The 25,845-nt window shown below is 45.0% G+C and overlaps 1 protein-coding gene across 1 annotated transcript in view; it reads right to left on the bottom strand.

Annotated features, from left to right (window-relative positions):
- The window catches only part of MAML1 (mastermind like transcriptional coactivator 1), a 46,329-nt gene that overhangs the window by 19,970 nt on the left and 514 nt on the right, over positions 1-25,845 (bottom strand). The window lies entirely within an intron of this gene.

The raw sequence follows: 25,845 nt of genomic DNA, 5'->3' as shown, positions 1-25,845 counted from the left end.
ATAATTTCAGAGGTAGGGTGGAAGGAAATTCAGCAGGTACTAGAGATGAGTTTTCTACTGGGGGTGTTTTGGCAGGGAAGGGGTGAGTTCAGCTGTATCCCTGAGGGGAGGACTGGGCCAGGCAGAGAACGTCCACGAGACGGTGAGGAAGACCAGCGGGGAGTTCAGCCGAGAGGCTGTCATCGGCAGCAGTGCAGGCCGCTGAGCCCAGAAGCAGACCCTCCGCTCAGCAAGGGCGAGAAGCCATCAAGGGGTGGGCAAACAGCCCATGAAGAAGATAGAGTGTGGGAGAGTGGTTGATTAAATATATCAGAAAGGTCCAGAATGATAAAGGCTAAATTGTCCGCTGGGCCTGGTAACGAAGGCCACTGGTGTTGCCCAGAGCAGTCCCAGAAGGCTCACTGGTGCAAAAACTCGACTGAGAAGTGACTGAGAGGCAACTGGACAGTACTGACGGTTTTTTCCGAAGTCTGGTTTCAAAAGGGAGATATAGACAGAAGTAGGTAAGTGGTTGTCTAGGGCTAGGAAGGGGCATATTGAGGGAGTGAGAGCTCAGGGATACAGGGTTTTCTTTCTGCGGTGATGAAAACATAAAGCTGATTGTGCTGATGGTCACACAACAGTGAACCAACTAAAACCTTTACATTGTATGCTTTAAATGGGTCAATTGTATGGTATGAAAATTATATCTCAGTGAAGCTGTTAATAAAAAGTTGGGGAGAGGCCACAACTGGGGCCCTAGTCTTGTGCGTGCACCACGAGGCCACCTGGCCTCCTACAGGAAGATTTCAGTAGAGCAAAGAGTGGACCTTCCCAGGAAAGGGTGGGGCCGCCAGTCTGAACCTGTCCTCTCCCCCATGGCTCCCCGGCCTCCTCTATGCAGCCTCTGGTCTGTTATACAGAAAGTGCTCCCGCGCACAAGCCGGGGAGTTCTGGGATGGCACTGGGCCAACTGGCCTGCCAGCCAGAGTGGCACCCCGTGGGTCCTGCCTGCTCCCTTCCTTCGGAGGTGTTGATCTTGCAGGGATATTGGATGAGAGGAGACCTTGTGTCCTATACAGAGGGGGATTCGAAATGTGCTGCCCATGGAAAATGTGCAAATATCAACATTACCCAGGTTTGCTGATCACTTCCACTAGTGTTGGCCCTTGATCGTTGGCTTTTTTAACAGACCATAATGTACCGAGAGAAGCCAATTACTAATCATAAGGAGAAAACTGATGACAAGAAGGAGCGCCAATGATGTGGGAGTGTGTGCCCGGGGGCAGAGGGGTGTCCTGGGTCCCTGTGAAGGAGCTCCGCTGCCACAAGGCTCTTTGAAACTTGGGCTCCTCATGGGGTGTGAGGCACATACTGGGAGTATAGACTCATGTACCTGTAGATCTGTCCCAGGCAAACCCAGGTACAGTTTTGGGCCTGAAGACATGTGAAAGCTGAGGAGCCACTTTAATCTTTTCCAAAATAAAGTCAGGAAAAACATGCTACACTTAGAAAAATGTAAGTTGAGACTTCCAGTCAAGATGGAGGCATAGGTAGATACATTTTGCCTCCTCGCAAAACAAAAAGGAAAACAAATTTAAAAACAAAAAACAACCAGAAATGCCAGAAAATCGAACTGTAAGGAAGTCTGACAACCCAGGAGCTAAAGGACAAACACTCATCCAGACCAGTAGGAGGGGCGGAGACGGGCAGCCGGGGCAGGGAGGACACGTGCACAGCAAGGCGGGAGCTGAAGGACTGGGTGAGCAAGACGGTGGAGGGCGGTCTCACATCTGTGCGCAGATCAACTGGGAGGAATAACAACAGAGCAAGACATACTGCGCAACCCACAGTTCCAGTGCAGGAAAAGCAAGCCTCAAAACCTCTGGCTGTAAAACCTGTGGAGGCTGCAGTGGCGGGAGAAACTTCCAGCCTCACAGGCGAGTTCACTGGAGAGACCCACAGGGACCCAGAACGTACACAAACTCACCCACTGGGGAATCAGCACCAGAAGGGCCCAATTTATTTGTGGGTAGCGGGGGAAGTGACTGAAAGTGGGGTGAGAGCTGGGCAAGCAGCATTGTTCCCTCTCTGGCCCCTCCCCCCCACACAGAGCTACAAGGCAGCGACCTGGGTTGCCCCGCTCTGAATACCCAAGGCTCTGCCCCTTACAACGTAACAGGTGCACTGAGACAAAGAAATATGGCCCAAATGAAAGAACAGGTCAAAACTCCAGAAAAAGAACTTAAGCAACGAAATGGCCAACCTATCAGATGCGGAGTTCAAAACACTAGTAATCTGGATGCTCACAGAAATGCTTGAATATGGTCATAAAACACAGGAAAAAGTGAAGGCTATGCACAGTGAAGGGAAGGAAACCGGGACTCAAATCAACAATTTGGAACAGAAAGAAGAAATAAACATTCAACTGAAACAGAATGAAGAAACAAGAATTCAAAAAAATGAGGAGAGGATTAGGAACTTCTGGGACAACTTTAAATGTTCCAGCATCCAAATCATAGGGGTGCCAGAAGGAGAAGAAGAAGAGCAAGAAATTGCAAACTTATTTGAAAAAATAATGAAGGAGAACTTCACCAACCTGATGAAGGAAATAGACTTCCAGGAGATCCAGGAAGCTCAGAGAGTCCCAGAGAAGTTGGAACCAAGGAAGCACACATTGTAATTACATTACCTAGGATTAATGATAAGGAGAGGATCTTAACAGCAGCAAGAGAAAAGGAGATAGTTACCTACAAAGGAGTTCCCATAAGGCTATCAGTTGATTTCTCAAAAGAAACCTTGCAGGCAAGAAGTATTCTAACTCATGAAAGCCAAGGACCTATATCCAAGATTACTCTGTCAAGCAAAGCTATCACTTAGAATGGAAGGGCAGATAAAGTGCTTCCCAGATAAGGTCAAGCTAAAGCCCTTACTATATGAAATGTTAAAAGGACTTATCTAAGAAATGGAAGATCAAAAACTATGAACAGTAAAGTGACAACAAACTCACAACTATCAACAACTGAAACTAAAAACAAAAACAAACTAAGCAAACAACTAGAACAGGAGTAGAATCACAGAAATGGAGATCAGAGGGGAGGGTTAATCCACGGAGAGCCGGAGGGGAGAATGGGGGAAAAGCTACAGGGAATAAGAAGCATAAATGGTAGGAACAAAATAGGCAGGGGGAGGTTAAGAATAGCATAGGAGATGGAAAAGGCCAAGAACTTGTATGTACGACCCATGGACACGAACTGTGGGGTGGGTGGGAATGCTGGGGGGAAAGGGTACAAGGTGGAGGAGAATGAAGAGGAGAAAAAAACTGGGACAACTGTAATAGCATAATCAATAAAATATACTTTTGAAAAATAAAAAATTAAAATAAAGGTTAAAAAAGAAAAGAAAAATGTAAGTTGGAAATCTGAAGTGATCTTAGTCTTTAGCCAGATGTTTGCACGTGACAGCAGCTGCCCAGGGATCAGGAGTCAATACAACTGCTTAAGTAGGTAAGGTGAGCCTTGGGGCTCTTTCTGTCCTGGTCATGATGACTCTACCCACCGAGGCTTTCTCCCCTCCTCAAACTAACTGTCACTTACTTCAGTATTTCCCCTCCCAGGGACATGTGCATTTTAGGGGCATATTTCTAAATCAAAGACTCTTAAATTTCTTTAAGATTCAAAGGAATGGTGACATTGCAAGCTTCTTAAGAGGCAGCATGGGAGATATTTCAAAGCAAAATAAAGCTAAAGGCAACCCTTCATTGTGTAACTTGTTAACACAACTCCCTCCTCCATCTTCCTCTGATTCCATTTTGGGTGAGAAAAAAGCAAGTGAGGGATCAAAGACTTGGAGTTATAAATCGTAACTGCCCTGGCCGGGTGGCTCAGTGGGCTGGAGCATTGTCTCATACAGCGAAAGGTCATCGGTTTGATTTCTGGTCAGGGCACGTGCTTAGGTTGTGGATTCAACCCCTGGTCGGGGTGTGTATGGGAGGCAACCAATTGATGTTTTTCTCTCACATCAACGTTTCTCTCTCTCTCTGTCTCCTCCTCCCTCCCCCCTCCCTCTCACTTTCCCTAAAATCAATAAACATATCCTTGGGTATGGGAAGAGTACCCAAGATCTTAGGAGGTTTGGATTTTTCCCCCCTTTTCCTAGCCTCCAAAGTGCTGGCCATTATAGGAGATGTCATGCCTTTGTCTCAACTGATCTTCTTGTGATGAACAACTGGACAGGAGGGAGAGGGATTAAGGGGTCAGGCCTTCATTCACTCCTTAGCTCTGGTCACCAGGTTAGCATCATTCCACTCTTCTTTCACAAAGCAGATGAAAGACCTGCAACCAGTTCGGATTTATTTAGAGATATACAGCAGTTAAAAAAATAGAGAGAGGGTGAGAAAGAGAAAGCACGCATGTGCAGAGCCAATGCAAATAGGATGGGGCTAATGCTCAGCAAAAATTCATTACAAGAGGAGATGAAATGACTTTCCATTACCCAAGCTACAGTGAAGTGGTCACATAGCATTTGAGAGTCACAGAATACGCTCTATTATGCCAACTAAACATATATTTTCTGTTAAAGCATATATTTTCCCTTAAAGTCTCTTAATCTTTCTGATCCCTCAATTTTTTTTTTTTTTTTTTTTTTGAAAGAGAGAGAAGTGGAAGGGCTCTTAGATAGAGGAACCAGAGGTAGAAAAAGGCAAGAGAAGTCACAATTCCCAGGTACACAGTGGGCGCCTAGGACGATGAAGGATGCTTACTTGCTTATACTTTTCCTTCCCCAAGTCCAAGTACTTTGCACAGGACCTGTGCACTCGGAACACTGATGCTTTGGTTAACTCCTAAGTAAAAGGAGAAAAAGAGCAGACGGGACAGGCCCGGGGGTTGAGCTTTGACTGGTTCCCTCCAGGGAGCACGACCCCTGCGCTTGGTTTCCTCCAAAGGGGTGTGCTCTGGAGACAGCTGTGTCTTGAACCTCAGTCTAAAAATAAAAGCCTACCCTTTTTCTTAACCCCCACCTCCCAAAAAGTGTGTGTGTGTGGAAGACACTGGTTGTTAGCCAAAGAGGGTCAAAGAAAAGGGGCACTTAAAGAACAGCAGATAACCACTAGCTGATTCCTCCAATTCTCTCTGGGAGCTTCTGCCACTGTCGTTCCATGAAGGCGGTCGGGCACCCACACGGCAATATGGAAAAGGTGTGCACGGCAACTGCCGAGAGCCTCAAGCCAGGATCCCCCGGCAGCCCTCGCCGGGGGTCCCTAGCCCAGCCTCCTCCGGCCCCTCCAATGTCCTTGTGCGTCCCTCGCCACCTTTCCCTCTGCTTTCCGCTCGCCTCTCTCTTCCTGGGCTCCTTCCTCCCCTCAGCTCTGACTCCTGTTCTCAGTACCTCCCATCTTTTAACCTCCCTCCTACTTTACAGAGCATTCTGCACAGTGGTAAAGCACGGCTAGACCAGGTTTGAATCTTGGTTCGGTTGCTTAATTGCTGTGTGCTCACAGGCAAATTACTAAACACATTGAGAAGCTCTGGTTCCTCATTTAAAAAAAGAGGAGGAGGGGAAGTAGATCCACTTCCTGGGTGGCTGGTGAGGCGCCTCTAACACATTCTTACTGTTAGGTAATCCTCTTTCTTCACCTCAGAGCTTTATCAAAAACGGGTCTCTACCTCGTCACACTTAACCAAGCTGACTTCCTCGTTCTTATATCCAAGGGGACACATATCAAACTTTATCTACTGGGTTGGCCAAAAAGTCCATTTAGTTTTTTCCATAAAATAAAAACACATTTTTCATTTCCAATAACTTTATTGATTTGGATATTTTGAGTATGTCAGCAGCCTCCTGCTTCTAGTGGGGAGAGGCCAGGGGAGCGCTGAACACCTCCCGATGCATAAGAGAACCCCACAGCAAACAATTATTTGTCCAAAATGTCAATAGTACCAAGAAACTTCACAAACCACTTCTGAAACACTCACTCAGTCACAGCACTTCTCCATACACTGCACAAACCTTTTTCTTGCATTTCAGTTGCGTTTTTACCTCTCTTGAAATAAGAGCCTAATATACCAAAAGTGTTGCTTATTTTCTCCCATCTTCAATATTAAAAAGGCCACACCAAAAAAACCCCACCAATTTGATGTTTTTTAAAAAATGCACACTTATATGACAGCCATCACAATACTAACAAAATTGTTTTGAATGAAGTTAGAAGACAACTAAGCACCACTAGAGCCACTGCATGGAAAAAGCTAGATGAACGTTTTGGCTCACCCAGTATTGACCCTTCTGAGGCCCTGAGCTCCCACTGCTCTAAACACGCTTCTCTGCTGCAAACAGTGCCTCCTTCCCTCCAGGACAACCCCACTGGGCTCCGGACCTCCTGCTGTCCCTTCTTGTGCCTGCGCCTTCAGGGATGAGGTCTGCGGGCCTTCACCCCTTCACTGCTGTCCGCACGCAGGCCTGGAGACACAGCCTGACAACCTGGTGCCAAGCGGGCACTTGAATGAACGCTGAGTGAGCACCCCCCAGATGGTCGTCTCTGTGCCCAGCCCGCTCTCCTGTGTCCTTGACTTGCGTGCAGGACTGTGAGCGGGAATCCCCACATGGCTGCCAAACAGGGGAACTCCACCTCAGGCCTGCGCCGGCCCGCCGTCCTTCCATGCTCTCTGACTCGGTGCGTGGCTCAATCCCTGTCCTCTCAGGTGACTGCACATTGAGTTCTGCTGGTTCTACCTTCTACATCTCTCTTCAAGCCACCTCTTAGTTCAACCTCCTCATTCTTTTTTTTTTTTTTAACATAGGTTACTGAAATAACTTCATGCTGATCTGTTGCTTTTCTCTCTGTTCTAACCCACCAGTTATGATGTTATCAGTGTGATCTCTATGAATCACATGTCTGAACTACTTAAAGTCCCTTCTTACTTGCCCATCACTTACTTAGTGGTGAAGCTCAAATTCCTTAACTGGGCACATAGGGGCCTGTTTGATCTGGTCACAACCAACTTCTCTGCTTAATACCCTAGTGTTCCCATAGGCCCTGCACTTAAACTGAACTCCTTTCAGAATTGCGAATATACCTCTAGCCTGGCAACCTCCTACTAGTCCTTTAAGATCCAGCTCAAACATCAACTCTGCTGTAACATTTTCCCCTCTGACCACTTAACTCACACCTAGTCAAGCTCCTTATTGCATTCCCAAGTGTTCTAACAAAACGTGGCATGGAGCACGTATGTCTCACATTCATGGTGAAGCACTGAAGTCACAGTGTAAATACTCCAGACCTGTTTCTCTGCATCACCCTCCCTCCCCCTGGGGACAAGAACCGACTTGCCGTCTTCATCCACTGTGCCAGGTCCAATGCTCAGCAGGGTCACAGGCACCCAAGGGCCAGTTCCAGAACTGACCCTCCCACCTTCCTCCTCACTCCCTTCCCGGCCAATCCAATGTCCTTCAGTTTCGCAGGCTCTCTCTGTGCCCAATAAAGAGGGCAGGCCTAGTTCATTTCATCTTCAGGACAACCCCACGGAGTTAGTGCTGTGCTATTAGCTCCAGCTTCAAGATCAAGACACTGAGGCTGAGAGAAGCTAAACAACATGGAAAGTGAGCACAAACCACAGTTTGAACACAGGTCTATTTCTTTCAAAGTCATTTCTCAAAGTCCAACTTTTGTGACTCCTTCAAATGCACCTCTTTGTCACCTCAAAATTTCCTACTGTATTTACTTTTCTTTCTCCCTTCTTGGAGAGGGAAACGTCTGTCTTTGTCTTTGCAAAGATTAATTCCCTTTGGCTTCACTTTCTTATTCCCTGTGGACCTGCCTCATCTGAGACTTCAAATTCTTCCCCTCCCCACCTCAAAAATAACTTCAATCTGTTTTGTTCTAGAGCAGTGGTTCTCAGTGTGTGGATCCAGACCAGCAGTACCAGCATTACCCAGTAACCTAGAAATCCACATTCTCAGGCAGTGTCACAGCCTACTGAGTTCGGAGCTTGGAGTGGGGCCCAGAAAACAGTTTTGACAGGCCTTGTAGGTGCAGTCACACTAAAAATAAACGAGTGAAGCTAATTTTAATATTTTATTTAACCTGACATATTATCACTTCAAATGTAAGTGATATAAAAAATAGAAGTATTTTATTTGCATTATTTCCCGGTACCAAGTTTTCAAAGTCCATGTATTTTGCACACTTTTGATACAATTCGGTTTGGACTAGGCATATTTCAAGCGCTTACAGCCTCTGTTGTTACCGGCTACTACACTGGACAGCGCAGCTCGGAAATCCGCCTGGGACTTAGGTTTCCGGGACAATGCCCTGCACAGGCCGCCTTGTGCTGCCAGCAGGATCCTCACCAGAGGCTCTTCCTCAGAGCCTGACCTGCCACATCAGAAAAACGGAACTGCAACACACCGGACTCCTTTGCACTAGACCTCCCTCACCTGAAGTCTTCAACCGTGCCCCTCCTTTCTCTTTCTCCCGAAGTCCTTCTCATGATCCTTTCCAGTGTGTTCAGTAAGAATCTACCAATGGTTCACTGAGCCGGCCAACCCGCCTGGGCCCTGGGATAAGAGCAGAGAACAAACCTGTCGCTCCCCTGGAGCCCACATTTTAGTCGGGTTTAGCTCCTGAGAAAATTAAGCATAGAAAGAAAGGGCATTTCTGGGCTCCTGACTTTAAACGCGGTGCTCAGGAAAGGCCCTGCAGAGAGGGAGCCATGTGCACCTGGGTCGGCAGGACACGAGAGTGCGCTGTGCCAGTGTCCAGGGCACAGGGTCCAGGCCAAGACAAGCGGGGGTGTGCCTGGGGGTGGGGGACTGGGGAGCATGGAGATAGTGCCAGAGGGGTGGGAGTGCTTGAATGCACAGGACCTGGGGGCCCAGGTGCAGGGTCGGACCCCCAAGGAGGTGGAGAATCTGTGTGGGGTCGGCGCAGAGGAGCGTGACCATCCTGGAGCGGGGCAGAGGGTGGATGGCGGGGGAGCGGGGGCAGGCAGGGAGGCAGGTAGGGGCCAGTGATCCAGGTGAGAAAAACGATGACCTAGACCTGAGCAGCAGCGTCACAGGCAGGAAAATGTGGCCAGTTCTGGGTGTGGGTTGAGGTCACAACTGCTGAGACTTGCTGGTGGGGTCTGGTCCAGGGTGTCTGAGAGACGACTCTCCCTGGCAGGCCGGTGTGTGAGCTGAGAGCAGTGGGTCACGGCAGGTGGCAGCAGAGAGGCCCTATGGAGGGGCCGTATGCGGGCTAAGGATGGAGGCGGGCAGAGAAGCAGATTTGCAGGGAGCACGTGGAGCTCTGTGGATGTACGCTGCATTCAGTAGCAGAGGGCACGCAGGACCCACCTAAATTCCCAGTTCCCCAGGGTGACTGCAGAGATTGCCACTGGCTTTCTGGGCCAGCCTCTGGTGTGGCACATGTAACAGCACGGTAGTGTCGGTACCCTTATCTGTCTCCGTCAGCTCCTAGGGCAAGGTCACTCCCTCAGTCACCTCCATCTTGTCAGCACCACCATGGAACTTGACTCGTCACCACTGTTCAGTAAGCAGACCCCTAAAAATTCTGCCCGTTGGCTGGGACTGGCTAGTATGCCAAACAAGAACATGCCATAGTTGACCAGGTCTTCTTGCAAAGGCTCATGCCTAATTAACAAAGGTAATCAGGATATCAAAACCAACAACAAAATAAACATTTAAAAAGAAATCTCCTAAGCCAATAAGAGTTATCATTTATGAGGCACCTATTCTCTGCTAGGCAGAGCAACTCTGCAAAGCAGGTGTAATCATCATTTTACAGGGAAGGAAACTTAAGCTTGGCGAGAGCAGAGTGAAGAGCATCAGTAGTAACTAGCTCAGAAGCAAATGTTAAGAGTGGGGGGGGGGGGTGTGCGTATAGTGAACATAGGAGAGATAGCGGCTCACATCTTAACCGCCCTTGAAGGAAGAGTAGAGAAGAGGGCAGGGAGCATGAGCTGCAAACACCCACCTGCAGTTTCACAGCCCCCACAGCGGCCAGCCGCCCGCCACACACCAGGCTGATACAGTGCACAGGGATACGTAAATCCTTAACTCTCCACTTAACTCATACAGGCTGCATGCGGGTGCTCAAACTGTGCTACAAAACCCAACTTCTGATACGGATTCTGTTTTCTCTAATAAAAACATTTAGGACAGAAGTATAAAAATGTTATACTCTCTTGACATGAAATGGACAACCTGCAGGGGAACAAGCAACGGTTCTGTGCGACACTAGCAGTGCACCTTAGGCAAAAGCCCAAAGAGGCTGTGGCTCGAGACCTCTGCAGGCTTGGAGCTAAGGTAGCTCCACATCTTGTGTCCCCCACCAAAAGTCAACAAGGCCCTGGCTGGTGTGGCTCAGTGGATTGAGTGCTGGCCTGCGAGCCAGAGGGTGGCCGCTTTGATTCCCAGTCAGGGCACGTGCCTGGGTTGTGAGTCAGGCTTCCACTAGGGGACACTCAAGAGGCAACCACACAATGATGTGTCGTCTCTCCCTCTCTTTCGCCCTCCCTTCCCCTCTAATAATAAATAAATAAAATCTTAAAAAAATAAGTCACCAATGAGGCCCACATAGCTAAATATAACTTCCCAGCAACCCAGCAACACCTACCTACAGGGACACTCCTGATCCAGCTCAGGAAACATAATTTCAAAAACCAGAAACTCTTGACTCATCCCTAACTCCTCCTCCTCTCCAAACTCCCCCTCAATCACCAAATCCTGTTCATTTTACCATCTCACATCTCTGGATTCTGGCCTTCTACTCTGTTCCCACACTGCCACTTACTAGCTCCTCCTGATCGTTTCTTGCTGAGACCAATAAAAGAGCATTTTAACTGGTCCCTCTGTTGCCAGCCCCTTCTACCACCTGTGCTCACCTTCAACCCACCCCCTGCACCACTGCAAAGATGACCTAAAGCACAAATGTGCATATGGTTCACCGTTATTTAAACCCTTTAACAGGCTCTCCAGAGTACCTAAAAAGATTCAGGCACAAGCTCCTTGCCATGGTATGTGCAAAGATCATTGTGCGTGGCTTGGCTGGGACAAGGGTGTGTGTGAGGGCGCTTCCGGACAAAACTAGCATTAGCATTGGCAGGCTGATGTGAGTGGGCCTCAGTGGTCAGCAGGGGACCTGAACAGAACAAAAGACCGGTAAGAGGAATAAAGCCCTCCTGCCTGCCTGTCCTGAGCTGGAATCTGTCTTCTCCTGCCTCCAGACCCAAACCGCAACATTAGCTCTGCCTGGGTCTCCATCGCTCCAATCCATCTGTCTCTCTCTATACAGCTGTCTCCTAATGGTTCTGTTTCTCTGGAGGACCCTGACCAGTACAGTATGCAAGGCTTTCACAATTTGACATGTTTATGCCTTTAGGCTCAACCCATCCTTCTCATATTACAATTTTCCTTTGCAATTAAGATTTTGTGTGTGTGTGCCCTCATTTGTGTGGCTCAGTTGGCTGGGTGTCATCCTGTGAACCAAAAGGACACCAGTTCGTTCCCAGTTAGAGCACATGCCTTAGTTGTGGGCCAGGTTGCCGGTTGGGGGCATATGAGCAGCAAGTAATGGATGATGGGTCTCTCTCTGTCTCTCTCTCTCTTTCTCCCTTTCTATACCCCTCTCTATAAACAAACAAACAAACAAATAAAATCTTAATGTTGTTGTAAAGGTATCTCATACATATGTAAGAGTGCAAAGAGAAATATCGAATGAACACTGTGTACCAACTGCTCAAGTTAAGAAGTAACACCACCAGCACTTTAGAACTCTGGTACTCTGTGTGGGCCCAGGACCAGAACTGGCATCACCTGGAAGGTTAAAAATGCCAAATCTCAGCCTCCCCAACCCATGCCTTAGAATCTGCATTTTAACAAGATCTCCAGGACATTCACAAACACACTAACTCTGAGAGGCTCTCCTTAGAAGCCCCTGCATTCACTCTCTTCACTCCACCACATGTAACTAATATTCTGATTTTGTGTTAAACTGCTTTTATTCATTGTTCCACCAGCCTCCTGTAATCGATCCCCAAACAGCGCTCTGCCTTAGTCTGGGAGGGAGACGGCCCCACTGCGCGTGCGCGCCCGCGGGACCAACGGGGGCTCCCGGAGGGAGAGGGGCGAGCGCGCCCGACTCGGGGGCGGGCCTGACTTCCGCTTCCCTGGGAGGCGACCAGGCCCCTCTGGGGACGTCTGAGCAAGGTCCCCAGGGGTCCTGGGGAACAGGGCTCTCCCGCTTCGGGCGCCTGGCAGGACTGCGGTGTGGACCAGGCGCCGGACGCGCAGCCGCGGGGTGGCCAGGGGGCGGGGCTGCTCTCCGGGCCCGGCTCCTGAGCCCACGTGGCCGCCCGCAGCTCTCGGGGCCCCGAGGACCCCTGCGCGCGCCCTCCCGAGAGTCTGGGCCAGGTTCTCCCGGGCGTCTGTCCTCGGGTTAGGAAGATGGCTCGATGGAATTGGGGGACTGGGTAGTGAGTCTGTTCCTGGGGTGACAGTGCACGGCTGTCATCCTGGGGTCCCTTTCACCACCTGCCAAGGGACCCCTTGTCACCTCTCGTGTTGGTCTCCTGCTTCCTGTCTCTGTCTTACTCTTTTTTGATTTATTCTTTCAATTTTGGTGGGGTACTTCTTGGAATAGCTTCTTGAGAAAGGGTATGTGACAGTTAAAATTTTTTAAATCATTAACCTCAAAAAATTATTTTATTCTATAACTTGTTCTGTATAGTTTGGCTAGGTATAGAATTGTAGGTTTGTAATCATTTTCCTTCAGAATTTTTAAGGCATTGTACTACCACCTTTTTACTTTCTGTGTTGCTGCTATGAAGTCCAAAGAAATTCTGATTCTTGATATGTGACCTAGTACCCTCCCGACCCTGGAAGCTTGTAAAATCTTTTAAACCCAGTGCCTAGGAACTGTATGACTGGGATGGGTCTATTTTCTTCCCCAGTGACAGGTACAACGTGCCCTTTTAATCTGGCAGCTCATTCCCCTCAGTTCTCAAACTACATTTTTAATCATTTTCTCCCTGTTTTCTCTCTTCCTGTAATTTCTATCATTCAGATGTTGGATCTCCTACACTGGTTCTCTGATTTTCTTTTCTATTTTTCATCCACTTTGTATTTTTTTTCCTTACTTTTTGGGAAAATTACTTATATTTCATATATATAGTTCACACATACGTTTCTTATTTTAAAAATATTTCCAAGATTTTGTTTTCGGAATGTCAAAAAAATTTTGTTCCATATATACGGTATATCCTTTTATCTCTCTCATCAATACCCAATTGGCTAAAGCAGGTCCTAAGTCCAAGCCCCAAATCAAGAGCTGGAGAAGTATATATTCTACATGCTATGAAGCTACAGCAAGGGTGTGGGTTTACAAATATGACCTAGAGAGAGAAGAACTGAGAGGTAACATTTAACTTAACCCCACACAGCTGAGGGATGTAACATTCCCATCAATAACAGTGATTCATTTTAGCAGTGATAAGAAATAAAAGTCAGGGGAGAGGTGGAACAGGAAAGAGGCAAGGAGATGTATAATTAAGAAGTGCTCCACGTAGCCCTGGCTGATATGGCTCAGTGGACTGAGTGCCAACCTGTGAACTAAAGGGTCATCAGTTCGATTCCCAGTCAGGGCACAGGCCTGAGTTGCGGGCAGGGTCCCCAGTAGGGGGCTGTGTGAGAGGCAATCACACATTGATGATTTTGTCCCTCCTTTCCTCACTCTCTAAATAAAATCTTTAAAAAAGAATTGCTCCACGTGAGTCTGATATATATGCCCTTCTGCCGCAGAGAGTGTCTTGAGTGAAAATAATACATTAACAAGAAATTTGTTTCTAAAAAACTTCTAATTTTTATGAAGTTCTTCCTCATATATGACCTCATTGACAGAATCTAAATGTCAGAGTTCAAAGGTAAAAAGCTTTGGCACTGGACTTTGATTTGAATTCTGGCCCTACCACTGAGATGCCAACCATGGCAAGTTAACCTATGAATCTTAGTGTCCTTACATGTAAAATTGGACAGAATCATATCTATCTTGTAACAGTGCTGTGAGGACTAAATGACATTATATTTAAAGAGTCTGGTCCTTAAAAATTTTCTTTTGACCTCACCAGCTGAGTTACTTTTATCAAAGCAGAACTGATTAGATGCCATGATCCCAGGACACGCACATCATATACAGTAGGTCCCCCCTTACTCATGGGGGATACATTTCAAAACCTCCAATGGATGTCTGAAACCACAGGTCGTGCAAAATCCTATACATTTTTTTTTTTTTTTTGGCCTGCAAATACACACCTGTGGTAAAGTTTAACTTATAAATTAGGCACAGTGATTAATAACTAATAGTAAAATACAACAATTATAACAGTACACTGTACAAGTTATAGGAATGTAGTCCCTCTAAATATCTTACTGTACTATACTCACTCTTCTTCTTGCGATGATGTGAGATGATACAGCGCCTACATGATGAGATGAAGGGAGCTGAATGAAGGCTACTATGTACATTCTGAGGCCACATCAGGAGGACCATCTGCTTTGGGTGACTACGGGTCCTCAAGCCATGACTATGTCAATGGCTGAATTTCAATTTAAAACTTATGAACTGTATATTTCTGGAATTTTCCACTTAATATTTTCAGACCACAGTTGACTATGGGTAACTGACACCATGGAAAGCAAAACCACAGGAACAAACGTGGATGAGGAGGAGAGTGCTATATACGTAGCAGAAGCAGCTGAAGGCAGAATCCCAAGACAGCTGCCCGAGCACACAGTCGATCACCTCCAGCCAGCTCCGGGATTCCTGCACAGAGAGGTCCTGACCTCATCAGCCAATCAGCAACACTCAGCGACTTTGCTTTCCTATAAGGGAAGAGACGGTCTGTGGCCTTCTGGCTTTAGAAGAACCACCCTATTCTTCCTCCCCTGAACCACAATTCTCATAGCCTGCACTGCGCTAGATTGGGTTACCTGCTTGAGATAAAATTTTTCCACTTAGTTTACAATCTTAGGTCTCTTAGAAATTTTTTCCCTTAACACCTTTTAAGGATGAGGAAGTTGAAGCAGAGAGAGTAAGTGTCATGCCTAAACCCATACAATTACTTTAAGACAAAACCATCACTGCACTTAGGTTTTTTGACTCCTGGACCATAATTAGCTTTATCCCATCTGCATGAGAATATTGAACTAACTTTCTTCTGTTCATTACCAGCACCCTTCTTCCCTGAGACACAAGGCCTACTTATTTTTGTTTAGATTAACAGACTTTATTCTAAACTATACAACAATAAAGGTATTATGTAGTGATAGAGGTACATAGATATAAACATTTTCCTTGTTTTATATGCATATTTAGGCAGAGAATCAGAATCTACCACCTCTTTCTTTGACTTTAAAATGACTCCAGTCTAATTTCATTGCCTTTATCAAGAAACCCTTAGGGTAGCTGAATGGGTAAGAAAACAAGACCCATACATACGCTGCTTGTAAGAGACTTCAGATCAGAAGACACACACAAACTGAATGTAAAGGAATGAAAAAAGGTATTTCATGCAAATACAAATTATTTTTTTTTAAAAGCTGAGGTAGCAATACTTATATTAGACAAAATAGACTTTAAAACAAAGGCTATAGCAAGAGACAAAGAAGGACCAGAAATCTCACTTCTGGATATTTATCCAAAGAAACCGAAAACACTAATTTGAAAGACCCAGGCATCCTTATAGTCATTGCAGCATTATTTACAATAGCTAAGATATGGAAGCAACCTATATGTCTATTGACAGACAAATGGACAAAGAAGATGTGGTGTACACACACACACACTCACCATGGAATGTTAGTTACTCAGCTATAAAAAAAAAAAATCTTGCCATTTGTGACAACATGGATGGACCCCAGGTCCTAAAGCGTATTATGCTAAGTAAAATAAGTCAGCATAAAGAAAAATACCACATGATTTGACTTATATTCGGAATCTAAAACAAACAAAACAACAAACAAAACAGAAACAACTCATAGATTCACAGAACAAATTGCTGGTTGCCAGATGGGAGGAGCGATGGGGAATGGGTGAAAAAGGGAAGGGATTAAGATGTATAAATTGGTATTTACAAAATAGTCACAGGGATATAAAGTACAGCATAGGGAATATAGGCAATAGTATTATAGTAACTATGTATGATGCCAGGTGGGTACTGGACTTGTTGGGGTGATCACCTTGTAGGTTACATGTTGTATACCTGCAATATAATACTGTATATCAACTATAATTGAATTTTTTTATGTTAAGAAAAGAAACATAATTGCTAGAAAATTTTCAGAGTATGTGGTTTGTAAAATTACAGTTTTTGTCTTTTTTAAATTTTTAAAATTTTAAAAAATTGTGGTCAAAACCCACATCATAAAATTTACCATCTTAACCTTTCTTACATGTACAGTACAATAGCGCAAACTGTATACTCATTGTTGTTCAACAAACCTCCAGAACTTTTTCATGTTGCAAAACTGAAGCTCGCCCTGGTTGGTGTGGTTCAGTGGATTGAGTGCCGGCCTGCAAACCAAAAGGTCACTGGTTCAATTCCCAGTCAGGGCACAGGCCTGGGTTATAGGCCATGTTCCCATTTGGGGAGGCACGAAAGGCAACTGATCGATGTTTCTCTCCCTCTTTCTGTCCCTCCCTTCACGCTTCTCTAAAAAATAAATAAAAGCTTAGAAACAAAAACAAAAACAAACCCTGAAGCTCTATACACATTAAATGATTCCCCCTTTCTCCTTCCCTCCAGTCCCTGGCAATTAGCTTTCTTCTTTGTTTCTAAGAGTTTTGACTATTTTAGGTATGTCCTGTAAGTACAATCATGCATACTTGTCTTTATGCAACTGGCTTATTTTACTTAGCATACTGTTCTCAAGGTTTATCCATGCTTTATCATATAACGTGATGCCTTCCTTTTTAAGGGTGAATAATATTCCACTGTGTGTATACACATTTTCTTTATCCATTCATCTGTTGATGGAAACTCAAGACTGTGTCCACCTCTTGGTGATGTGAACAAGACTGCAACGAACATAAGGGTACAACTCTGGGCTCACTGTTTTACCTCTACCACTTTTGAAATGATCCCGGCCTAAAAAACAGACAGCTTCGGACTCCCAACTCAGAGCTCCTTCTACAGTAACACTAACATACGCTTGCTGACTGCCAAATATGTGGCCAGGATGGTGCCAGACTTTGGTTTGCTCTCAGGCTGCACACAGGCTAATGGAGAGCAGGCAAGCACACCGACGACAGCTCAGTGTGGTGGTTCGGACAGAGTTTAAGTACCTGGCCCAGCATGAGGAGGGGCTCAGGGAAGGGGTCCGGGGGAGATGCTGACCCATGAGCTGATCTCGGAATGGGAAGGAGATGTCAGACGTTGTAAGACTGGGGAAGGGCATACATGTGAAAGACACTAAGAGAAATCAGGCTGTTTTCAAAGAACCGCATTCCAAGTCCTTTGGGCTTCATCCATGTGCCCGATGCCACCCAACGACATGCTCCTCCAAATGTTCACCCTGGACTAGTTTCTCCTGCCACTCAGCTGGGCAGAAGAGCTCTCCCCTGACTTTAAAGGCCCTGAGCACTCAGGTTGCCTAAGTTTGGCCTGTGAGTTACGATGCTTTGAATTCAGATATGCCACAGAGTGGGCAGCAGGAGTTATGATATTTTTCCAATTAAAAATATCCATCTTCTTGCTCTGACCAGTGTGGCTCAGTTAGTTGGGTGGTGTCCCACAAAGTGAAAGGTCACCACAACCATTCCTGGTCGGAGCACATGCCTGGGTGCTCGGGGACCGGGGCGGGGGGTGGGGGGACACGGGGAGGAGAGGCAACCAATCGATGTTTTTTCCCTCTCACATGATGTTTCTCTCCCTCTCTCCCTCCCTTCTCCTATTCTCTAAAAATAAATAATTAAATCTTCAAAAATCATACATACATACCTACCTACCTACCTCTCTCTTCTACCCTCAAACTAATGCAACAACGTACAGCTTTTTTGAAGGAACACCACCTGAGACAGCAGAGAGAACTTGGGTAAGAAATATGAAGGCCACGCGCCCTGTCTGATGGGCAACAAAACCCGTGACAAGGCTCCATTCTTCGAACACCTTCCCTTGGAACTCAGAGGCCCAGTGGCTGTCATGGGGATGTGTATTCCTACAGTTAAAAAATGAAGTTCAAACTTTTTCTGAGAGGAAACTGAGTCTGATTTGGCTAATTTGACAATGGAGACAAGACTGGTTTTGCCAGTTGGGTTATATAGCAGACATTTTCCGCATTAAACATGTTCTAGTAGCAGCTCTAAGGTTTTGATGAAAATATATCTAAATATGGAAATAAACAGTATTTTGATTTTCCCAACCAATTTTGGGTATATTAGGTTAAATGAGGTACCACTGTGTGAAAGAATAATAGGTAGAAGCAACTGATAAAATTTTTAAGTTTAAAAAAATCAATTCATAAGATTTGAACATTTTGTGTTATATTTCTTTATAATTGAGAAAGTGAATGACTAATGACTAGATTAATCATTTTATAAGTCACACAGTTTCTAATTCATTGCTTTTAATAAAATTAAAGGTGCACCTAACCAAGTTGTCAGCTAATTAGTAAATTAATTTTTGATGACATAACATGTAATTTTTGGAATACAACTCAAGTTTTGAAAAATCAAGTAACACTGCTATGAATTTCTTCGTTTCCTTTATATTTATTTATGTAAACAAGGGCTTATGGGGCTTTAATTTTAAAAAAAGAAATAAAATTGAGAACTATAATTTGATCAAGAAGTAATACTCATCCACACGTATGTGAACAAAATGAGGAAGGGGGAGCTTCATCCATCTCATTAAGGAAGGCATTTCTTTTTTTTCTTTTTCTTTTTTTATCCTCACTTGAAGACATGTTCATTTATTTTAAAGAGAGTAGAGGGGGCTCTTTCTCCCTCCCTTCCCCTCTCTAAAAATAAACAAACAAAATCTTTAAAAAAAGGAAAGAGAGGGGAGGGAGGAAGAGAGAGAGGATAGCAATATCAATGTGAGAGAGAAACGCCAATCAGTTGCCTAGATCAGGATCAGTTTCTGGTATGCACCCAGACGAGGAAATCAACTCACAACATAGGTATGTGCCCTGAATGAGAATCGAACCCACAGGTTACAGGACGATGCTCCAACCAACTGAGCCACACTGGCCAGAGAAGAATGCACTTCTAATTAACTTGCACTTTTTTGCTTAATAATTATAAAAATTTATAATGCATTCCTTCTGTTGTGTGCTAGTATAACTCAACTTATTGAAATAAACATTTGTAACATACACAGAACCTTATAAATGCTTGTGGGAGGCAACCAATTGATGTTTCCCTCACACACAGATGCTTTTCTCTCTTTAAAAAAAATTTTTTTTAAGGTTTGCATAGAGCTTTATGTCAAAGTAATTTGAAGTTTTTAATGTCCATTTTTATACTTTTTTTGTTTAGAAAGAATATACTAGAATTATCAAACAAAAAGACTTGCACCCTGGCTGGTGTGGCTCAGTGGACTGAGTGCCGGACTGAAAACGACAGGGTCGGCGGTTTGATTCCTTGTCAGGGCACGTGCCTGGATTGCCTGCCGGACCCCCAGTGGTGGGGGGGCGGGGGCAAGAGGCAACCACACATTGATGTTTCTCTCCTTTCTCCTTCCCTTCCCCTCCCTTCTGTCTAAAAATAAATAAATAAAATCTTAAAAAAAAAAAAAAAAAAAAAAAGGACTTGCAAGCATTCAGTATGTTAGTATAAAACTATGGGGGACCAGTGTAAAAGGAATGCAAGTTCCAGGAAAAAAAGGAATGATTTTAAATTTCTGTTAAAGAAAAGCATTCATTAAATGACTGATGAGCCCTGGCTGGTGTGGCTCAGTGGACTGAGCATCGGACTGTGAAGCAGAGGGTCGCTGGTTCGGTTCTCAGTCAAGGCACATGCCTGGGTTGCGGGCCGGATCCCCGGAGGGGGGCGTGTGAGAAGCAACCACATGTTGCTGTTTCTCTCCTTCCCTTCCCCTCTCTCTAAATATAAATAAACAAAATCTTTTTTAAAAAATGACTGATGAAAGCAAATTGTTAAGTTATTCGGATTTCACTGGCTAGATTTTAAAAAATGATGTAACTTTTATTTTTAAATGTTAGTATTTATAATTATTTGAAAGTTACATCCCTTGCAACTATAAACAGCATTTTCCCCATTTTATTTTCTCTTTTTAAAATAGCTGATTAACATTAAATTAAATATATGTAGCATTTTGTAAGGCTGTGTGTTACATAAATTTCTTATTTCATATATTTCATTTAATAAGTTCAGTTATGGTGGGTTGGTATACAATTGAGCAGCACAACAAATACATTATAATTTTTAATAAGCTTAAAAACTTAGGATGAAAAACTTTGGATGTCAACATAAAAATGTGTGAGGCAGTTCATAATGCTTCAAGATTATTTAGTCCAAAAATCCAAAATCAAAAATATGGCTTTTCATTACTTGATACCCACCTTTCCAGCTTTACCATCTAGCCTCTGGCACTTTAAGCCCCAAATTCAAAGCACTACTCACTGCCACAATTTTGTGCTTTTGCTTTGTTTCCCAGAGAGCTCAGAGACCTACTACATGCCCCTTGCTAAGAGCTCAGGTCCCCATGCATATTAGTACATTAAAGGCTTGGAAATGTCCTAAATAAAGGAAACTGTTTAAGTTGTTTATTCCAACGTCTTCTAAATTTGTTCAACTCTAGGACTCTTAATACAGCCCCTAAAATTAGAGTTCCCTGGAACACCTTTTGGGAAAAGCATCTGGCAAAATATTAAGACCCATTTTAAAAGCCATAACTTTTTTTTTAAAAAGATTTTATTTATTTAGAGAGAGGGCAACGGAGGGAGAAAGGGTGCGAGACATCAGCATATGAGAGATACAGAGATTGGTTGCCTCTCTCACGCCCATGGGGATCTGAACCACAACCCAGGCATGTGCCCTGACTGGTAACTGAACCAGTGACCTTTCTGTTCACAGGCCAGCACTCAATCTACTGAGCCACACCAGCCAGGGCTAAAAGCCAAATCTTTAAAGCTTTCCAAACTTCACCCAAAGAGGCACCCCCACCCAATATTCCCACAGGCTTTGAAGTCCTCAACATGGTTTTGCAATGACCCAATTTCTACCTCCTTCCCATTAGGCTGCTGACACAGCTCCTGTACCATCCCAGCAGGAGCTCCATGGTGGCTGAACACGTGACCAACTAAAAGCTGGAAGTTCAAGGAAGGACTCGGCAATTCCCAGGTCTCTATGTAGGATGCCTGGGTTCAGAAAAAAACACTCCAAAGGAAGGAAAGATTGGCAGGAAAAAGGGAGAGCCTATTTTGGGCATGTGGGAAATCAAAGCAGGAATGCCCAGGAGACAGCTGGAGTGTGGACCTGAACTTCCAAGAGAGCCCTGGAGACTCTCGTTACTATAGGTGACAGCTGAGGCCGTGAAGGAGTCGATGACATTACCCCGGAAAAGAAGGCTGAGGGAAAAAAGTAGAGTATGTAGTTGCTGGGGAAAATTAATTCGGAATTTCCCTCGACTCTCGCTCGCTCTTTCCCCTCCAATCCATCTGGTCCTGACAAGTCAGGCGCCTCTGCCCTCAGGAGCTGTCCAGGGCCTGCCTCCCCTTCACCCCGCTGCCGCCGCCAGCCCCCGTGGAGCACCAGAAAGACCTTTCAAAACTAAATCGGATCACATCATGTGTCTGCTTAGATCCTGCTACTGCCCCCACTGCACCGGACCTGATCCTCGCAGACCACCGCCCCCCTCCCCCGCCGCTGCCTGCTGGCCACACTGACCTCTTCTCTGCTCTTCATGCGAGCTCAGAAGGTTCCTGCTTCAGAGACCGTGCTGATGGGTCTACCTGGAAGGTTCGCAGACTCTCCGCTGACTGGTAACCTCCTGTTACTCTAAAGCTGCTACTCTAAATCACTCAGCATCACACTTCCCTTCTCATTATCCTTAGCATTTATTACAACTAAAAATTCATCTTTAAAATTACTGACCTCTTCCCCCTTGGGAACAGAGTTTTAATGTGTCCTGTTCACTGCTGTATTTCTAGTGCCTAAAATATGCTCTGACCCACAGTAGGCACTCAAATATTTGTTGCATGATTTTTAACAGCAGGAAGGAGACTGAGAAAAAACAGAAAGCTGGAAGGAAAATCAGAAGAGGGTGGAAGCTAACAGAAGAGTCTTAAGAAGGAGGAAGTCAAGAAGAATGATGACTAAGAAGCCACTAAATTTGGCAACTCCATCTTTGGTGTCCTTTAAAGAGGCAACTTCAGAAAAGTAGAAGAGGTAGAAGGCAAATCACAATGGGCTCATGAGTAAGTGGGAAATTCGGTGAAAAGGGCAAAGGGAAGGAAGAAGATGAAATACTATTTTGAGGGTGAGAAAAGACAAAAGAAAGAATATCTGCTTGTGCTTTTGAGCTGAAGGGAAAGATGTAGTGGAAAGAGGAATACTGAAGACAAAGAAGAAAAGGTGCTAGGACGAGGTCCCAGGCATTATGGGAAGAGATGGGTTCCTCAAGCCACATTAGTCATCTTTTCTCTAAAACTAACCCACATGACTACAGTACAGTGTCTGTTTCATGTTCAGAAATGCCTACTCCCTGGAAATAATTTGTTATTTGCATAATTCTTACATACTTTTAGTCTATAAAATCATTATTAAAAATCTACACATCTTTCCTAACTCTTAGAAGGTCAGGTACACATTGGTGTGTGGAGTGTTTTGGCGTCAAGAGCCATGCGGTAATAAGCAGTGTCCTCTCAGGTGGTTCAGAAAACAAGTTTTAGAGTGGGGATGAGGGGAAGAGGGGGAGGGGAGAGGAGAAGGGAGGGGAAGAGGAGAAGAAGGGGAGAGGGAGGAAGGAGAGAGGGGGAGAGAGGAAAGAATGAGGGAAGAGGAAAAGGAGAAGAGAAAGGAAGAGGGGGAGGGAGGGAAGGGAAAGAGAGGGAAGGCGGGAGAGAAGGAGACAAAGGGGGGAGAGGGAGGGAGGACAAAGATGGGGGAGACACGGAGCGGAGCGGGGAAGCAGAGCGAGGGAGAGGGAGAGAGAAAAAGGGAGAGAGGGAGAGAAGTGGAGGGAGGAGAGGGGGCTGGTATGCAAGCAAATAGAAAGCAAACGGTACACTGGTCACAGTGGGTAGAATGTAAGTGAAGAATACGTAGATGTTCTCTGTAATATTTGTGAAGGTTTGGCTGTTCTATATTATGTACAAATAAAAATTTTGCACATCTAAGTTAAGAAGGGAAGGCAGCTTCCAGGAAACTGAAAATTTGGCATGCAACTGTCCAATTTCTATGCAGACTATCGCAACTGCTCGAAGGAGCAGGCAGCAAAAGAACCACCGTGGATAAAGGGACAAGGCATAAACCCTGAGCGTTTTAAGTTATTAAAATGTTCAAGCTATTGTAAAAGACTATTTTTATTACAAAATGAGTATTTCCGTAAAGTGAGCACATAACTGTAATCTAGCATTCCTACCGAGAGGTCCACCCCCGCTATTACACTGTGTGAGAGCACACAGCACAACGAACCCCTAAGGAGGGCGCCCCTGGACACCTAGGTGGAGTGGAACCCGTGTTTCCGTCCCACCTTTAACAGAGTGGATAGTGTGGTGAAGACTCTGCTGTGGTGGGATCGCCCAGGAGGGAGAGAACCTGCAGGTGAACTCTGCGAGTGAATCCGATTCCTGCTCAGCGGTACAGACGGCTTTGTGGGCGGTGGCTGGGGCTGCGGAAGAGCGGCCTAACGGGGCTGCGGTACAACTGGGAAATAAGGGGAACGTTCCTTACGTAAGGGGTATTAATTAGATTGAATACGTTTTTCAATTATCAAAAATAGCAATAATGGAGAGGCACCTTCTCCTCTACCCAAGCCCAAACCCTACCCAGGTAGGGACTCTTGCCCCCTGAAGGGGCGGCTGACACAGAAAGCACTGCTGTTTTCTTAGCGACACTGACCCTCCCATGGCTGTCATCCCTGTCCGACCCTCCTCCTTCGGCCTAGGGCTTCGCTAGACCCCCCTGGACACTGACGTGAACGGGGCCCTCTTTCTAGTAGGGAGAGAAGGATACTTCCATGTTGAAGTTTAAACTCGTGAAATCCATGGCTCAAGGTTGAATGGGGTAAGACATCAGCACAGCACAGCACATCTGATTCGGCTCCGACACCCAAAGAAATAGCTGACAAGCTATGTTCAAGTTCTAACACATTGAGAATCAATTTATCCTCAAAGGACAAGCCAAATTTCTCTCCAGGCCAGTAATTCAGGACTAAAAATATCATGTAGGGTCTAAACTCTCACTCTCTTTAAACAAACTCAATCATCACTAATATACTTTCTCCAAAGGGTGTTTTAGGTGACTATCTGCATGTAAATTAAGATTTTTAGGAGCTTTACTTACTTATATTGGAAGGAGCCCCCGCCCCCCACTCTTCAAGTCTTCTCTTAAAACAAGAGTTGTTAGTAAAGGCATCATGAAATTAAGCCATTTCACTTTTTGAGGTTAGCACATAGGAGGATAATTACTAAGTATTAACAAGTTTGAGATCCAACACTCAACAAACCTGTGCTGAGAGCCTCGGTCATGGAAGGAATGCCGAGTCCGACCCCATCCTGCCTCCCGGGGCTACCAGTCTAGTTGGAAAGACGTGGTCAAAGTCGTATGTGACTACATGCTAAAAATAAACAGCATAGACAAGTTTCCTCAATGTTCTGACAAAGACGGTTCTGATAGCTGTGGGCTAGTGTAGTCAGAAACTCGCCTCAAGGGGAGGAAAGATGAGCTACATGTGAAGGATGGCAGGGTTCTGAAAGGTTGGAGGAAGGTCCTTTCCTTGTGTGAAAATGTTTTTACTTCCATAATCATTTCTTTTGAACCTTATAAGAATCCTAGAGAATAAAAAGCTAAACGTATCTGCAGTTTCCAGATGAGAAAAGTGAGGACCAGAAGATTTGACTAGTCAATAAGCAATAATCAATGAAACATCTGGCACCCCAGACTAGTGGGAGAGAATACAGGAAATAAGTCAACCAGATGACAGGACCTGTGGGGGACCCAGCATTTAGAGACGGAAAGAGGGGCCAAATGCCTGAAGTCTAGTTAGGGATGGGCCACAGCCCAGGCGAAAGGTAAGAAAGGCACGCATTGAAAAATGTACAGAACAAATTAGATTGGTAATAGTTGTTTTAAACTTTACATTACCAAGAAAACAACAACAACAAAACGCCCTTTGTTCTCTCCCTTTCATAAATCAGTTTCAGGAAAGAAAACCTCTAACCAACATATCCCCCAAGTAGCTACTGAGAACCCAAAGGGCATAATAATTTACTAACAAAATCTCTAATATCATCAGAAATTTTAAATAGGCTTATAAATGAAAACTAGGATTGTCCACAATATTGCTGGAATCACAAGTTCACAAATTTCAGGGCTGACTATACAATTCAAAGGTTTCCGAAAATTTCGGATGTTTCCATTCAGAACAGTTAGATTTGATCAAATGAAGGCTGACCGATTTCCATACGTAAGCATGAACCAGCAAACAGCGAGAACCCAATAAACATCTGCAGGATAAATGAGGCCACTGTCACGGGCTTTCTAAGGCTAGTGTGTTTAAGGAAAGTTCTCAAAATTTCGGAATCAAGTCTGGAAGGAAAACCTTTCAGCTGCTGTTCACCAGCCTTCCCAACCAGCGCCTTAATGTAAGGTCTTTACAGTCCTGTTTTCCTACACTAATGCCA

This window comes from Pteronotus mesoamericanus, unplaced genomic scaffold (assembly GCF_021234165.1).
Source record: "Pteronotus mesoamericanus isolate MK-2021 breed Mesoamerican mustached bat unplaced genomic scaffold, CSHL_Meso_final contig_171, whole genome shotgun sequence".
Classification (NCBI taxonomy): Eukaryota; Metazoa; Chordata; class Mammalia; order Chiroptera; family Mormoopidae; genus Pteronotus; species Pteronotus mesoamericanus.
This window is presented reverse-complemented; position numbering and strand designations above follow the sequence as displayed.